Source organism: Myxocyprinus asiaticus, chromosome 33, assembly GCF_019703515.2.
Source record: "Myxocyprinus asiaticus isolate MX2 ecotype Aquarium Trade chromosome 33, UBuf_Myxa_2, whole genome shotgun sequence".
NCBI lineage: Eukaryota > Metazoa > Chordata > Actinopteri > Cypriniformes > Catostomidae > Myxocyprinus > Myxocyprinus asiaticus.
Window position 1 is genome coordinate 30,401,582 of NC_059376.1, and position 18,441 is coordinate 30,420,022.

General features: G+C 38.0%; 1 protein-coding gene across 4 annotated transcripts in view; it reads right to left on the minus strand.

The window, feature by feature from the left end:
- LOC127424506 (F-BAR domain only protein 1-like) overlaps positions 1–18,252 on the minus strand; it is an 87,322-nt gene extending 69,070 nt beyond the window's left edge. For 2 of the 4 annotated variants that reach the window (XM_051669795.1, XM_051669792.1), the window contains exon 1: positions 18,150–18,252. The gene's annotated coding sequence lies outside the window, so the exon portion shown is untranslated. Of the gene's footprint in view, positions 1–11,833; positions 11,893–14,232; positions 14,370–15,335; positions 15,496–18,149 lie in introns of all 4 variants that reach the window. The other 2 variants (XM_051669794.1, XM_051669793.1) reach the window with 2 other exon arrangements.
- Positions 18,253–18,441: the final 189 nt, after the last annotated feature.

Genomic DNA, 18,441 nt, shown 5'->3' on the forward strand with positions numbered 1-18,441 from the left:
TGGAAACAAAATTCTCTGAGTTGGTTACAAGAGTGGCAGATGTTAAGAAACGGATCGATTATCTGGAGTCATCGGAAAGGGAATTATCCGCTAATCCGCTCGCAACCAAAATAGACCTGGAAAACGTTTTGGAAAAACTGGAAGATCTCGAAAATAGAAGCCGAAGAAATAAATAAATAGTTTGTTTTGTGGAATAACACTTCTCCTTCAAGAAACATGTGCATTTACAGAGGATTGCTTTTGCACTGGGGTTCCCAGCCAGATTGAGAATGGATACTAAGGATGGCCACAAAATATCTACATGCCCACACAAAGGATGTCTTTTATAAAGTTGATAAGTTGATGGACTGAGTAAGTCATGGTGTATTTTTTTATGCGGCCTCCGAGTGAATTTGACTCTTGACCATCCGAGGAACTGGGACACCTGTTTTGTTTCTTTTTGTGCTGTTCCGCCTAGCAGCTCGAGTTTCTTTTGTGGAATAACACTGCTTCGGGACAGTTTTGGATGAATCTGTTCATTCCTTGTGCTTATGCCTCCTGTTGGCTGGAGTTTGTTTTGTGGAGTATTTTTGCAGTAATGGCTTTTCAACCGGGCACCTTTCAATGGCCCAAACAGGGCATTATGTATTTGGGTATTTTATTCCCAGCAAATGTATTTGATTTAGTCAGAGTTAATTTTGACCCTTTAATAAAAAGGTTTTCGAGTGATGTGAGTAGGTGGGCTTCATTACATTTATCGATGATTGGGAAGGTTAATGTTATTAAAATGAATTGTATTACAAAATTCAACTACCTACTACAATCTCTCCCTGTAGATGTCCCCCTCTCTTATTTCAAGCAATTTGATAGTATAGCAAAGTCCTTCATTTGGAATGGAAAGCGTCCCAGGTTACATTTCAATAAGTTACATAGGCCAATTGACAAAGGTGGGCTAGACCTACACAAGATTTTGTTTTATTATTATGCATATGGTCTCAGACATTTGGCTCATTGGTCACTTCCACCTGAGAGAGCCCCTCCCTGGTTTGGAATTGAACAAAGTTCTTGCCCCTGTTTTACTATTGCAAAGCCTTTCTATTAAACTAATCGGAGAAGTCGCACCCCGTTATCTCGCATCTGCACGCACTATGGACAAAAGTGTCCATAGTGTTTAATTCAGACATTTATTTAAATGTTGCCTCGAGCATATGGCTAAACCCAAAATTGTGTATTGGTAAGTCACCTTTCTGCGGGTCAGAGTGGATTGTGAGGGGTGTTAATACGCTCAGTGACCTATATGAGAGTGGTGGGTTAAGATTGTTTGAAAATTTGGTCCAACATTTCAGGATTCCTAGATCTCAGTTCTTCAGGTACTTACAGCTGCGCCACCTGCTCTGTACTACTTTTGGGAGTAGCATACACCCCCCTAAAAGGGCAGATACTCTAGAAGTGGTGATTACTGCTTTTGGAAAAGGTCATGAGGCATCAGTGTTCTACTCCCTGTTAATTCAGAGTCTGAGGGATGGAGCTTCAACTTCTCTCAAGAGATTATGGGAGAGAGATTTCAACTTGATATTGGAGGAGGAGTGTGGGCTAGGATTCTAAAAAAACATCAAGTCTACATCTAGAGATTCAAGATTGCATCTGATGCAATTTAAAATTTTGAATCGATTATATTGGACACCCTCTAGATTGTATAGACTTGGTCATAAAGACACACCCACCTGCTGGTGATGCCAATCAGAAGACAGGGACACAACCCATTTTTTTGGGGGATGTGTTAAGATACAGGAATTTTGGTTGAAGATTCAAAGGTTTGTGTGTGTGTCGTGTTGGACACACAATTTTCATTTTGCCCCAGACTCTGCATTTTGGGTGATGGGGAGGTCATTGATTTTGGGGATAGCCACTTGAAAGGTTGGGTCCTGGCCCGAGTTATGGTGGCCAGGCGAATAATTCTCAGGGGGTGGAAGATGGCTGGGGCACCCTCGTTTCGGGAGTGGTGCGGGGAGATGGGTGAGGTTGCGGCATTTGAGGAAGCGATCCATAGAAGGTTGGGAAAGTGGGATTTGTTTAATAGGAATTGGGGTGGATATTTAGATTTTTTGGAGGCTTCTTGGGGAGGGGCAGTGGAGAGGGATTTTTTATTTTTAATTTGGTTTGATGTGTATGTGCACTCTTGTTTCTTGAAAGTATATATTTTTTTGTTTTGTTTTTAATTTTTTTGTTATAATTGTATGTGACCACTATAATGCGTGTTTGTTTGTGTGTGTGTGTGGGGGGGGGGGGGGGGGTTTGTGGGAAGGGTTTAATTTATATAACTGATTCCGTATTTTATGTTGTGTTTATTATTTTTTGTGGATGGAATCAATAAAAAGAAGTACCAGACAAGACAGACACATCCATGGCAAGTGCTACAGGAAGCGTGGGGTGAAATGTCACCTGAGAATATGGACAAACTGACAGCCAGAATGCCAAGGATCAGCAAAGCTGTCATTTCTGCACTTGGAGAATTATTTTTTTATAAGAACACTTTGAAGTAGTTTAAGAAGTTCTGAATTTTTTTTTTCAAATTGTAATAGTAATTTTTTACATTATTAATGTCCTGACTATACATTGTGATCAGTTGAATCCCACTTTGGTGAATAAAAGTACCAACTTCTTTCCATAAGAGCAAAATCTATACATTATTCCAAACTTTTAACCGCCAATGTCTAATGAGGGTCCTGACAGCAGACGGTTAAAATCCTTCAGAAACAAACCCTAATTTTTCACGGGCCTTATTATAACAAGACAGTGGAGGTAGACAGGAAAGTAGAGGGAGAAAGCGGGGAAAGGGATCAGGACATGACACACCCACGTTTCCATGAGCATAAGTATTTTAGGAGTCATGAGCACTAACCAGTGGGCCACAGATCCAACTAGATTTCAGTCAAGCAGTATGGATAGGTGATATTACAATAATTCCATTTGTCAAGTGCAGATTAAATACACAAAATAAATGATTAAATATATAAAAATTCAGTAGTAAAATCATTTGAAAATAGGAATTATTTATTGAAGGCTGTAAGGAGAGTTACAGCTGACATTAGTGTGAAGTGTCCGATTCTATGGCACGTTTTCTTTCAAGTCAACAACTGTAATGGCAGAGCAACAGTTTGAAGAAAATATTGCTAAGCAAGTAAGGTGCAGTCTGCATATTTATAGCAACTTACCTAAATAATAAATGGCACAGAGTTTTGAAGTTAACTATGGCCCCCTTGAGTACTGAGGTTGAGTACAAAGTTACGCAAGAATGCATGTTATGCATGCATGAACAACCTAACCACACATTGTCAATGTACTGGCTGTGCGAGACTAGTCGACTAAACAGTTCTGATGCTGCTAGTCGACACTGGAATTACTAGTCGGTTAATATGTCCCCCCATTAAACGGATCCACATTTTTACATGTTTACATTTGGCTTTAAATTTTTACAGAGGCTGCGCTTAAATGACTGTCATATTAAGGTTATATAGTTTAAATAGAATTAATAATACAAATATCATTTAAAAAAAAAAGAGGATATCTGGAGCAGATACAAAGTTTAATTTCACCTCAGGCTGCGCGTGGTGCTTTCTTCTCTCACTTACAGCGCGCGCAGGAAAATGTCCTCTCGCTAGACAATCAAACTCAGCAAAGTAGTTATGAAATCACTTCAGGGGTGGTGCAGGAATAGGATTTCCAAATGTTTGAAAGTCCCTATGGATGTTTTCACATTTGAGTCTTCTTTAAATCTGTGCATGCTTGTATGTTATTTTTCCCGCTGAGCAGGCTTTTTCAAGTGCAGGATAGCTGCCTCAGGTGACCATGTTGACATGTTAATTTTGCTCATCAAAAAATTTATGCTTTTGAATAAGTAGCCAAGAAAATGATTGTTTTAGACTAGGTATGCCATTTTTTTAATCTGTTGATTAAGAAGGCTATTTTCAATGAGGTGCCGACCGCTTAACGTGTTAAACTATCTTTTATTCTGTGTGCGCATCATGTTTAGAATGCATTAGGTTCATTGTAGGCTACATCACAGGCCTATTTTTTCTATCCTTTAGCTATTTTTTTAAATTTATTTATTTTTTAACATCATAACTGTTATTGGTAAACTTTCTTTACGGAACAGCTGTCATATTAGATCAATGGCTAATGCATGACTGCATGTCGTGAAATATATGCAACTTTTCCACGCATATTTTTTCTTTCGTGGATTTGGCTTAGCCTACCTGTTAATTATTTTCAACAATGTCATGACTGTTTTAATATGTTAAGTAACTTTTACGTGGTGAATTCCATTTAGAACAGGCTGGGTTGCGCTATTGGTCCTGCACTATTCATTCAATTGTTTTCAATAAATATGCCTGTTAAATATTCGCAAACGTTGATTCAGTGAATGCGTGTCATGTTCTACAGTGATCATAATGCAAAGCGAGCACGTCGTAGATAAATGCCCCTTTTCAGTGGAATTAAGTGTCGGATTTGGAATAGATTAAGTATTTTAAATGGGTCGCATAAACACTTTTTTTTTTATTTTTTTTTTTACTGTTTTCTGAAGGTTGGCTTCTTTTTAGACTAGTCGACTTAAAATTTTCATTTAAACGTCAGTGAAATTAGTCGTTCCGCACATCCCTACTGGCCAAGCACTTACATCTGCATACGCATATGTTTATTGGCTTTAAAATGCAGCGCTTATGTGCGAAATGCTAAAAAACAATAACAGTAGTAAAGTTGTCCATCCGGCATGTTTACAAAGAAAAACTATTTTAAAAAAACAAGATGGACTAAAACACACATTCTGTGTGAACCGCTCCTAGAATATTTTTTGTAATGGGTAAATTTCTGTAACTGATTAAGCAGGCATGATTATCAGTCAATAATTTAAAAAAAATGGCCAATATTGGCAATACTGGCCTTGCCCATATTTCGGTTTAGTTCTAATTTCAACAGCAATAATGTACATCTTTGGTTTGCAAATGAAGGCCCTTCACAAAAACATTATCTTGTGCATATAGTTCATAGTGATTAGTATTGAGGAAATAGCCAAAAGGCAGCACTGTCCTTGAATAGATGTTAGTGTGGGCCCTGATCCCCCCAGCAGATAGCAGGTTAGAGGTGTGATTCCTGTTTTGTTTCTGAGCTCTGGATGCTGGCAGGATCTGTAGCCCATAGAGTGCTGACAACAGGGCTTTTCTCTGGACCGCCGGCCCTCTCCTGACACGGTTGACGGCTACCCAGCACGCCCTCTCACCGGACAGGGAAACACTCATGCTTACCCTTCACTCACTCTTGTTCTCTCACACCCCTTTATTTAACTCAGCCTGGCCAACCTTACACGCCCACAGACGACAGGAGTTTGGCAGTGTGGCTTGGTCCAAAAATAAGACTCAGGCATAGGTTAAGAGTGCTCCAAACAGACATCAGGGCATAACGTGGCAGAGGGAATACAATCCAACTTTGACTAGAAGGAATTTCTAAAGATTAGCTTTTCGTACTCCATAATTAGCTCTACATGTCAGCCACATGAAAATGCAGTATGTGTACATTATAATAAAGATACTAAGATTCAAAATGTTAAAGGAATATTTTAAAATTTTAGACCTGAAAATTTAAATAATTTAGTCAGACTGATCTCACTGAATCTTTTGTTGAATTCTTTAACTTTTTTTTCCCTTTTTCTTTTCTTGGGGGAAATGCACATTTTATAAACTTTATCCGCCAACCCAAACCTAAACCAAATTGCGCTAGTCACTGATCGTGCAAATGTGACTACTTCCTGGTTTCAACGCGGGATCCAGACCAGGGTCTCCCATGCTTCTGACGCAACAAGCTTCCGGTCACACCACAGGGGAATGTAAACACCCTGGAACTGATGAAAAAATGTCTGATAGGAGATGCCGCTTGCCGGTAAGTCGGCATAACGTGGGCAGAATGTTAGTTTCAGTCACCATTTACTTTCCTTGCATCTCCTTTCAATACAAGTAAACTGAATGGTGACTGAGGCTAACATTCTGCCTAACACCTTCTTTTAAGTTCCACGTAAGAAAGTCATCCGAGTTTGGAACAACATATAAATTATAAAATCTTAAAATGTTCTGTTAAACAGATACGCTTGTTTCTATCCACCAATGGCATTTGATAATACATAAATAAATTACATGTTCCGTTAAAATAATATGTTATAACTACATTCCAACCATTTGGGAGTATAGCAAATCTTCCCTTGTGGATTTGGCACTACAACGCTAAGGCATTGGCAGCTGAATTTTCCACTGAACACAATCAGCCTCCTAGAGCAGAGTCCTGCAGGATCCATTTGGTGTTCTGTAAGAACTCTACTGAATACAGCCAGAATAGGTCACTCTTCCCCCCAGGTACTTCAATAACAAATCAGAGAATGTGCCACATTGCAATAGAAGTCTGTAAAATGATATTTTGACTGAGACAGGCTAATACAATACCAATCAGGTAATAAATAAGCCAAAACCCACTCAGTATAATATTAGTGTGGGTTGCATCACATATTGATATATCATGTCTCAGACTGATACACTGTCCAGATGGCCATTCTAAAATATCTAATTTACATTACTGAGAAGGTTAATCTACTGCATGTTCTAGATGTATGGCATGTTCTAGTCAGCAGGGACCTGGTGATGCAATATTATATCAATATCTGGGTTGTGATACGATAATATTGCAATTCTATGTTTAGTGTGTTGAGATTAAAAGCTGTGCTATATTGTGATCTTTAACCGTCTTGTTTCTTATTCATCTTCATTTGACTTAGGCTATCACAACAAGTGCTGAACTTCCTGCTTTACTTCATCATAGGGTCATAGCAGGGTTGTCTGCTTAATTTCTTAGGTGTTAGCACTGGTTCAAGTGAACTAAAAAATCATTAGCACAAATTCAAATGTATTAGCTCTAAGGGCTACAGCATGGAAGGAATATTATTGCAACCCTGACAACATGCCCATGGCAACCCAGTTAAGTTTGAGCACTCCAGATTTGACAATAGTGTTTGGAAATGATTTGGAAATGATACTTATCATACAAATGCAAATGGTTTAAAATTTCTCAAGGCATTATCATAACTTTTTTTGCAAATGCGAGCAACTGTCGCATTAAGAGCGACATAGAGCGGTGGCTTTCAAACAATAACTTTCAATAACATAGTTTGTACCCTTTTCCAGACTTTGTACCCATACACACTTGCTCCGAGTGGTGAACTCTTCTTTCCCAAAAATATGAATGTGAATTAGAAAACCAAACAGCATTGTGAGGTAAAACACTGCAGTAATTTAAAATACTGATTACATTTTACCTCCCATCGCTAGCCTGTTTTATTGCTGCAATTTCTAAAATGTATGTTAATGTAAAATGTATGATATGATAATTAATTTTAACCTTGTGCAACCCTGCGTCTGTCTGCATGAACATTGTGTTTTGTCTTCGCTATACGCTATGCATAATTTCATTTAATTTAAACCAACTGATCTCAGTTCAGAACACTCTGGGCTGTCAGTGAAGGGTGCATCGAGTCATGTGACAAATCATGTGGCGCCGATCACAGCAGAGTTTGTCTTTGGGAGAAACACCAACAAAACTACATCTGGTAAGAAACCTAATTAAGTTTTTACATTGAAACCTATTTGAGCCAAAAGATTAGAGTCTCTAGTTTCATCCAATATGCCATTTTAAAATTTGAGCAATTTATCAAGAAAACCTATACTGTTAAACACAATGACTACTATTTTGGACAATAGTACTGGTTTTTCATTAGAAATCTTATATTTACTGTGCATTTTCACAATGAGAAACTGGCTTTCATAGGCTTTATATGGAGTTAGGATGTTAGTGAAGCCACTGACTAAATAGGGAGCAAGGGAGCATCCTATAGCTTTTTCTATGCAGCCAAGTGCATTCACTCCTAGAAACTGACCAAAAGTTCAGTTTCACTGAAGATGATGTTCAGACCACTCAACATCTTTGGCAGACATGGGACAATGGCAATCAGTACACAGATTCAGAATTTATAATGTTAAATTTTATTTTAACATGGTTGGCAGTGATTGGACGATGCTGGCCATAACTTTGAATCAGAATTAACTATGCTCATTTCTGATTGGTAAAATGATTCCGCAATGGCTATCACTGGCTTGTTTTTCTGAAAGAGAACATTGAGATTTTGTTGCCAAAGTAGAAAAAAAAAAAACATGGTAGCACAAAACTCATATCAAGTCAAATAATTTGTATTTGTACACTTTCTCATTTGTGCTTTTCACAATACATTTTGTTCCAAATCAGCTGTAATGTCTGTAACATCTCAAAAACATGAATAAAAAACACTCCAGGAAACATAAACAATTTGATTTAAAAAAATCTATAGCTTGGGATTCTTTAAAATCTCACAAGTTAGACTCGCTGTCCCCATATGAGAACATACATTTATTAGAAAAACTATCTGCTCTAGAATTAAAAAAAAAAATGTTTTGTATGTTTATTAGTTGCTATAATTACATATAAAAAAGGGAATTGGAAAATGCACAAAGCAGTCATGCTCAGGACACAGGAGAATAATTTAATAGATTCTTAATCTCCCATAGATGGACAGAGAGACAGACAGATAGATCGATAGCTCTCCAATCTCCCATAGACGGACGAATGGATGGATGGACCGACGGGCAGATAGATATGTAGATACACTTCAGCAGCATCTCAAACATTTTACAATTTAGCAAATAAAAGGTCAAGTAAACAGATGGGTGCAATGAAAAATTAGGAGCTTAAAAAAAGATAAGCATTTTAGCCACACAGTGACCATCATCCCTCTCTGGCAGCATTTAAATGGCAGCGCTCAGCACTTTTCTTCCTTTCACATTCTGTCTTTCTGTGCCTTAGAGGATTGTTAGAGAGTATTGGCAAATGCAGATGCAGCTCAGAGGGGAGATGCCTGATCTGTCCCTCTCTCTATCTTTGTGAAGCTTCTTATGGTGCTGTGTATAAACAGAAGCAGCATATCAAACTTTAGCTGAGCATACTCCAGGAGCGAAGCACGGTTAGAGCCAAGAATCAACAGTAGTCAGCCTGCTTAGCTAGTAGCAGCCCCATCTGTCAAAGACAGACACTGATTTTATGAGTGTGTTTGAGAGAGACTCAATTACACTGTATATTTAGTCTTTTTTATCCTAATTTATGCAAGTACTTCTGCACTGTTTTCTTTATATGCAGCTAAGCTGTAAATGCTTTGGCAATATAAATGTACAAAAGTTATATCTATAGACCTTATTCACCGTAATGCCATCTTTGGTTTTTGACGGGAAGGAAAACAAGGCTGTAAGGGATAGACTTACGGTGTCTGCAATGGCATCCACTGTAAAGCTCATAGATCACATCTCATTTTCCACAACTAATTTTTTTCTGGAGTTTCTTGTCAACTGAAGTTTCTTGCAAAAAGGTTTTTTTTTCAATATTTTCAGCGGAACAATTCAAAACACTTTTAACAACAGTACCATTGAAGAGACTGTAAGTCTTTCGCTCACAGCCTTGTTGTCATTCCAGTCAAAAATTAAAGATGGCACTACTGTGAATAAGGTCAATAAAGCACCTTAAAACTGAAACTGAGAGAGAGAGAGAGAGAGAGAGAGAGAGAGAGAGAGAGAGAGAACAGAGAGTGGAGTGAAACTCTAAATGAGAAATCAGGAAGATGGAATAACTTTGTGATAAATATTTCTTATAACTTCAGGGCTCCATTAGAAAAGAAATTGAGGGAGCAAAGTGACGAACCATTGAATGTAATAAGACAGATCAGGCCTGAAATACATTTAGAAGAAATTGGGCTGACACTACTTAAAACAAAATCCTTGATGAACAATCCTTTTGAGAAAAGGCATGAGCTATGTCTGCTGCAGTCAGCCTCAAAGCTTGTTAATGAGTGGGAAGAATCAAAGCATCACATGTCCTTTCTCACCTGGTCTGACAAAGAAATTGAGCTGAGAAAATTTCCTGTCAGAGAGGTTTTTGCCGCTAGAGCTTTAGCAGCAACCTGCCAAATCCCCCACCCACCTGAAACAAGCCAGTGCTTCAGTGAGATGCTCAGATCTTGATTTGGTGTGATAGTGAATAAATTCTGGGGGATTTTTTTTATGGAAATTCTGAGGCTTCAGCTGTACAACCCTTTTGCGGTTTTAAAGTCCTTTAAAAGACAATCTTATAGAACATCGTCTTTTTAAAGTCTGTGTAACTGTGGTGATGCCAAGGTAAAGTAATGGTGTTAGATGGCATTACCATGGTATTTTTGATACATACCATGGCACTGAAAAAATATAATATTTATTTCTGTACCGTGTTATTTACATGGTAATCCAAGGTACTAAAAATGTTTTACTGTGGTTAAAATTTTTTTTTTTTTTTTTAAATTTAAAAACCAAATGGTATTACCAAGGTACCATGTCCAAAGAAATATATAAATAAAATAAATAAAAATGTAATACCATGGTACAATTGTAATGCATTTTTGTTAGTGGGAAATCTACAATTGAAAAAAATGAAAAAGCTAACTTTGGTCAGTGATCCTTATGCGTGATGTACACCACAAAACATTTCAACCCCCTAGTTAAATAATTGTTGTCTTAATATTTCAGAATGCTATTCTGAGATGCAGGTTGGCGCTGTTTTGGTGGCATGAGGGGGACCTACACAATATTAGGCAGGTGGTTTTAATGTTGTGGCTGATCGGTGTATGTGTGTAACATTATTCCATATTTTCAGCAAAGCTAATATTTCCATTTGGTTAATCCCAGTACATCTCTGATGGATCATATAGCACTTTTAAAAATAGTGCTACATTTTAAATGTTTTGCATATGTCTTTAAAGCAAAAATAATAATAAAACTGTCAATCTAAACTTTTCTTGATTCAGGCATAGTTTAAAGAATCGTAAATGGAACCGAACCGTTAGGTCAGTATCGTGAACCGAACCGAATCATGAGATGAGTGAACCATTACACCCCTATAACATAATGATAAAAATATTTATAGAATATAAAAGAGGAGAAAGGGGTGGTTATGCTTTTTGATTAAAGATCTTGACTGGTAATTCAAACAGTTTAAGGTTTAAACACTCAAAAAGGTGATCACCATTGTGCCGTTTCTTTGATCAAGGTGTTTCACTGCAGGTTGCTTGAAAGGATCTGTTTCTGAAATAAGTGTATTTTAATTTGCTTTAAAAATCATCTGCTAAATGACTAAATATACAAGTCTAAATAGCACCTTAATTGAGAATTTCAGGACAGTAAGGCTGTATGAATGGCACCATGTGGTCAACAGCACTACAGCCTTGTACATGGACAGAGCTCAGCTTGTGCATGTGCAAAGACCTGCTGTCTTTCTGTTCAGGGCCAAGCAGAATAAAAACCACAGTCTCTGCTGGCATTTGTACTGAGCTGAATGCTGTTGTTGTTGTTTGCGGTGGTGCTCGAACGCAGTCTATGACAGCAAGCCAGAGCTTACCTACACACGGGATGTCGCCTAGCTATGCAAGCCATGCGAGCAAATGTAGAATGAGTACACAAAGCACAAACTGATTCAGACTTTGCGCCAGGTAAGGTTGTCATGATACCAAATATCCAGTAGTCGGTACTTACCAATACCAGTCAAATTTCAGTCTCAATACCAATTTCAATACCACAACAAAAATAGCTAATATGCTATTGAACAATCTTTTAGCCCATTTAAAAATTTAAATATTAAAGTAAATAATAACTGAAACAACTGCAAGCTTCCTTCAAGTCACAAGTGTTTCTCAGTTAAAGGAATAGTTCACCCAAAATAAAAATTCTCTTAATTTTCTCACACTCATTCCATCCCAGATGCGTTTGACTTCTGCAGAACACAAATGAAGATTTTTAGAAGAATATCTCAGATCTGTAGGTCCACACAGTGCAAGTGAAAGGTGACCAAACCTTTTCTTTTTCATTTTTGGGTGAAATATTGCTTTAGGATTTTTAAAGTAATTATTCAGGTAAATAGCTATATAAAATAATGAACTAAGTATAAAGGACAGTAATAAATTAAAACAATAAAATAAAATAAGAATATTGAGTGGTTTTCTTTTGTGTAAAGCAGTGAGTGCTTTTTCAGTTATTTTGGGTCAGCATGTGCCTCCTAAATTACCTACATAGCAAATTTGATTAGGGTCTTGAGGACAGTACACTCTCAGGATGCCACAATTGCACCAATTTCCTCTCAAATAGCTTTTACTAACATGCCACAGCATTCACAAGTCCTGAGGGTCAGTCTGTACTCACCTAATCATTCCATTCAAACACGACTAAAAAGAAGAAAATTACAACTGACACATTTCAAAATCGTTCTAAGACTCTTTAATTTGCAAAAGTCAAACTTCTGATGCTAGCATCCCACTATCTGATTTTTCCACTGATTTTCAGGCACTAGCCTCATGCAGCCTAAATAAGTGTTTAAAAAATGAAGAGAGTTGGTGCATGTGTCAGAGTCGTGACTTGTGTCTTTAAGTGCAGTTTAAAGGAAACATTCATGGACAGCTGGCTTATGTTTAACATTTACTGTAATATTAGCCTAATTAAAAGCATAACACTGATGTAACAAACTGACCCTTAACGAATAGTCCTACATCTAATTCATGATACACTGACCCACAATCAGGCTTAGAGCTTGGAGTACTGTGTCAGCCACGTTCCCTTCCCCAGGCTTCTGTTTGCCTCTAGACAGCCCTATAGACAGAAATACTCCATCTGTCATGACTGCCATGCTTTGCCCACAGGCACTGTCCTGCTTGGCAGCTCTCTAGGTGAGCCAGCAGCACTGATGCAGAACTACTTTCAGTGCTGCCTAATTAGTATCTGCCTATTAGTATCTGGTGTGAGAAAGAGTGACAGGAAAATTGGACTGCCTTTCCAAAAAGTACTGTGGCAATACAATGGTACAGAGAAAGTAACAGATGGTAACATCACGGTACTTTGATTTAATGGAACTGAAACTGATGCACCATGGCATTTACTATACATAATACCATAGTATTATATGATATATGTCTCAAGAATATGGTAATACCATGGTAACATCATGTCCATCATATGTTTTGGTACTGTTTTGTAGAGGTGTGAATCTTCACTTGCCTCACGATTTGATTCAATTATGATTCAGAAGGTAACGATTAGATTATAAAACGATTCTCGATGCATCACGATGCATCTTGTCCTCCAATTCTTTTAATAACCGTAACATATGAATCTGTGGTGATGGATGTCCAGGAATCGCAGGTGATGGCCACTCGGCTGGTGTTACGCATTGACTCCATCACTCTAGATTTTGTGTCACTGTACAGAAAAGGTATGAAAAACTCTGAGAAGGGATTCTGTATCTCGGTTCCAGGGTATGGAGGAGGAAGCAAAAGCCGATGTTTTCTATGACCGAGTAAGGGCGGAGATCATTTGCAATAAATGTGGCAATGGACTGTGTGATCTTCTTTGCCCTTTCGGTGTTGAGGTAAACTTGATACCATTGCTTGTTGTATTGTTGGCTAATTAGCTGCGTTTTGCGGGGTTGCTACTAACTTTAGCTCTGGGTGGAAAAGGGAGATGCGATTCCTCATATTTGTTGTGTTGCCGAAGTATTTAATCTTGGTTCGACATATCTTGCACACAGCATATTTTTTTTATCAAGCTAATTTTTCTACTTATCTTAGTAAAAAAATTAAATGTGCCCAAATATCTGCTTTTAAGAAATTAGGTGCATTTTTAAGCACCAGCTGCTGCTCTACCTCCGCCATGTCTCCTATCTGCGAACATCTGACGCAAGTACTTTGCTTTTTTTATTAATATTTAATAAGACCACTTTATTTAAAAACAGTATGGCATATACTGTATATGATATTTAATTAAATGTTTTAAAAATCGATTCATTTGTTTTTATGCATCGAGTCAGCATCGCGATGCATCGTAAAAATGATTATATTCCACAGCTCTACTGTTTTGTAAGTGTGGGAATCCCTTGAAACTTTGTTTATTTTAGGCTGGCTGACTATCTTATGATGCTAAAATGAGCTTCACTCCCTGTGTCTGATGTTCCTCCATTCTGATAATGGGAGTCCAGGCTAATGCAGCAGGTTCCCTCTGATTTAATCTAATCAACAGCACCAACTCAAGCAGATTTAAATTTAAATGCAAAGTAGTGTGCACCCACCCCATCACCCTCTCTCCATTTCTCCATCATTCTCTCTTCACGTCTTCAGAAGCAGGGGGTGTCCCAGGATGATCCCTCTTAGCTCAGACCGTGCCGGCTTTCATGTGTCTTGGCTCTTTCAGTCAAACTGGCAGGGGCTTGATAACGGATGCAGCGAGTTAAAATATGCCAGACCAGTTAAGACTCAACAGGCCCAGCGTGGGGTCAAAATGTCACTGTTATAGAGATAGTTCACCCAAAAACGAAAATTCGGTCAAGTCTGTTGTTCCAAACTAGGGATGTTAATGATTAATCATTAATAATTTGACAGATTTAAGCTTATCGATTGCGGATTAATTAATTTCAGGACAAATGCGTTGTTCTCATGCCAGCAGACATTGATAAGGCTGTCTATACAGTCATCCACAGCTAGATGGCGCTTGAGCGCTGCATATCACGTCTTCTCCGCATACTAGAAGACACGCTGATGAAGATCAAGCAGGCTCAGTGTAATCAGTGTTGGAGCATTTCTCTATACATGAACATTATTTTTTATGCATACACCATAATAGTGCACAGTTTCTCTGCTGGTGTCCTTGTTTCATCCCACCCTACAATTACATCAGTGATCACCGAGAAAGCACATTTAGCTGAAATCTCAACATCACCAGAATAACAGTATGTTATGTAGGCTACTGTGTTTACGCAGCATGTTATGATATGACTTCAGAAATATTCCACGATCTACAATGTTACGTTTTAATGAACTCAAATAAGTAGGCTATACAAGTTATATACTGTATCTTGTATACAAGTTATTATTAACAGTAATTAACAGTAATAATATAATTCACAAATTCGTACTAAACATGTCTGAAAATTGACCTCTCTATTCCAAAAGCATTTTTATTTGCACTGTCCCCTAAAGCACTTAAAGCTGAAGATGGGGTTTGCCGAACAGATCCAAAGCTCTTCCCTTCAGCGGGGCTTAAAACAAGGCACACAACTCAAATCAGTTTTTTGTTAAAAGGTGGGACAAAAAAAAAAAAAAAAGAGAAAGAAATAAAAGGCTGATTAAAGGGATAGTTCACGCAAAAATGAAAATTCTCTCATTATTTACTCACCCTCATGCCATCCCAGATGTGTATGATATTCTTTCTTCAGTAGAACATATTTTAAGTAAAAGCTGCAGTATGTGCGTTCATGAGAGTGTTGAGTTCACGCCATCTCTTGTCTGACGTATTCCCGTTGGCATGTTACAGATGTAATCCCATGTTTTTCTCTCTGTTGAGACATCCAGGATAAGCACACAAATGCACCATTGTGAATAATCAAACAGATACAAATACAGAACTAAACCAAAACTAACAAAGTTTCTGTACAGCATTCCTCCTACTCAGTTGTAAACAGCGCTGCCCTTCCGGATGTATCACATGTGCGTCAATTCTCGAGTGAACATGCCAACATGAATACATCACACGCGCATACAACTGCTGACCAGAAGCAATGATTTATAGTTAAAAAGTACTTAAATATTTATCTTTTTCACACCAAAAATGATTGTAACTCTTTAGAAAATGCTCATTTAACCACTGGAGCCCACTGATTACTTTTACTATGATTGTCTGTGCTTTTTGGCGCTTCAAAGGTCTGATCACCATCCACATGAATTTTAAGGACCTACTGAGCAGATATATTTTTCTGTTTTTCCTTTACATGTGTTCTGCTGAAGACAGAAAGTCATACACATCTGGGATGGCATGAGGATGAGTAAATGATGAGAGAATTTTCTTTTTTGGGTGAACTAATCCTTTAACAATGCCCCTGCCCTGACATCAAAACTCAGTATGGAACTTTTAAATGAGCGAGAAAAGCTTACGCTACAAAACAAAAAACAATGCATTCTGCGTGCCTGCATGTACTGGCGAGCCATGCACAATTGGAACGCAGTGTGGTGAATGATATCTCTGAGCACACAGAGGAAAAGCAGCACTAAGTAATCAGCAACTGTCTTAGGCCCTGGCTAAATTATTATACTGTGTTTGCAACTGTAACTCTGACATCATTACATATAACCCACAAATCCAGATTATACCAGTTTAAGGTATTTCAATTTAGCCTCATTTACTACATTTAAAAGTTCATGGCTTTATTTTTTTCTGAAATGGGTGCCATGCATCAGGTGTTAAAAGCTCACAACTTTGAAAACAATGTTAAACTGTGATGAAGGACATCATAAGCATTCATCAGCAAAATGCAAATGCTCAGTGCTTTTATGTTCAATACATTTGACTAGAAATTATACGGATGCAACAATTTCAAATGACAGCTTAATTTACACAGATACATCTAAAATGATATATGACTTGATTTGATAATGAATGTAATTGTTTGCAGTGAAATCATAACCTGACGATAAGAAGAATCATATGACTGAAAGGTCTGTTTGGGTTTCTCATCTTTGCTTTCAAGAGGGTCTTAAGATGAACTGAAGTGATGAGTCCAGAGAGGAATGTTCTGTTTGCGTTGTTAAGTGCAGATACAGGTTAAGATTCTGTGAACCTCTGGGTTGCTTTAAAGATAGACTAAACATAAACAAGAATTACACTCACACAATCTAAATCAATATCACAAGGCCCTTATCATGAGGTCCAAATACCATGGCATAAACTGAAAACACACACGAGAAAGATCACAGTAAAATTACATAGTGGAGCACAAGTGCACACTTGGCCCAGGATCCGTGTTATACAGACACCAGGGTTTGCAAACTCTTTTGACTTTTTGAGAATTTGGAAAAACACAGCCTGCAGCCATTATCTGCAAATATGAAACCACACATTACTAGCTCAGGATGCGGCACATTATTCTCCAAGTGTTTCTAGAAATATCCTGCCACACTTCTACATAGGCCTCTGGGCACTTTTAGTATAAAGATATTTCTCCTGATCCACTTCATCAAGAATGACATACAATTTACGAAGCAAATGATGTGTTTTTAAAAGCATACAGTCTTAAAGGGATAGGTCACCAAAAATGAAAATTCTCTCATCATTTACTCACCCTCATGTCATCCCAGTTGTGTATGACACTAGGAAATGTAATCATGATCATGCCTAGAGATTGCAATAGCAAGATGAACAGTGAAAAGGGAATTGTAGTTTGGTCTGTTCTCACCCAAACCCAACTGTATTACTTCAGAAGACATTGATTTAACCACTGGAGTCGTATGGATTACCTTTATGCTGACTTTATCTCCTTTTTGGAGCCTCAAAGGCCTGGCCACCATTCACTTGCATTGTATGGACCTACAGAGCTGAGATATTCTTCTAAAAATCTTTGTGTTCTCCAGAAGAAAAAAGTCATACACATCTGGGATGGCATGAGGGTGAGTAAATGATGAGAGAATTTTTATTTTTGGGTGAACTATTCCTTTTGAGATTCAGAGATTCAGCTCTGTGCTCTCTTGCAATCCTGCAGGAAACTAGACTGATATAATGACCTAGCTATAAAATATAGTTTTACAACCACAGGCAAATGTAAAAGCATTATATATACATATACAAATAATGCGCAAACAAATAAAATATCCAACAAATACCCTTTCCAATTATATTGAACTGTAATTGTAGTAACTTCCTTTTACAAACCACCAAATTTTAAGTCTTTGTTCTGGAGAGAGGACATATATTTTGTACTGATGGGGAAAAGCTCCATACAAAACGTACTAAGCCAGACGATGAAACTGTAATTGTTACATTATCAAGCTTTTGCTCCACAGTGCTGACACACTGAAACAGAGATGCTCCGCTGGGGAACGTCTCTGTCAGTGTCACACATAGTGCTGGACGCCTATTATGTCGTGTTCCCGGGAAAATATTTCAACAAAATGACCAGTGAATACATTCTGTGAATAGAAACGTGCAAACGTATGTTACCTGTTTGAGTTTCCAGTAAAAATGTGGCTCATTTTCATCACCGGTAAGCTCCGAACAGTTGTTCCCAACCACGACGCGTTCAATGTGTTTCGGAGAGTAAAAGGTTTGAAGCAGTAGTTGACAGTTTGTTAAATGCCCCGCCTACCTTTCCTCCTATTGGCTCACATTTGCCGTCACTCAAGCGTCACGGGAGTAAAGCGATGTAGGCATGGCAACTGTGTTTCCAACGGCGCTTTCTGAGCCAATGGGATAATAGTTCTAATTTAAGAGGCGACGCAAACCTCTCATGGAC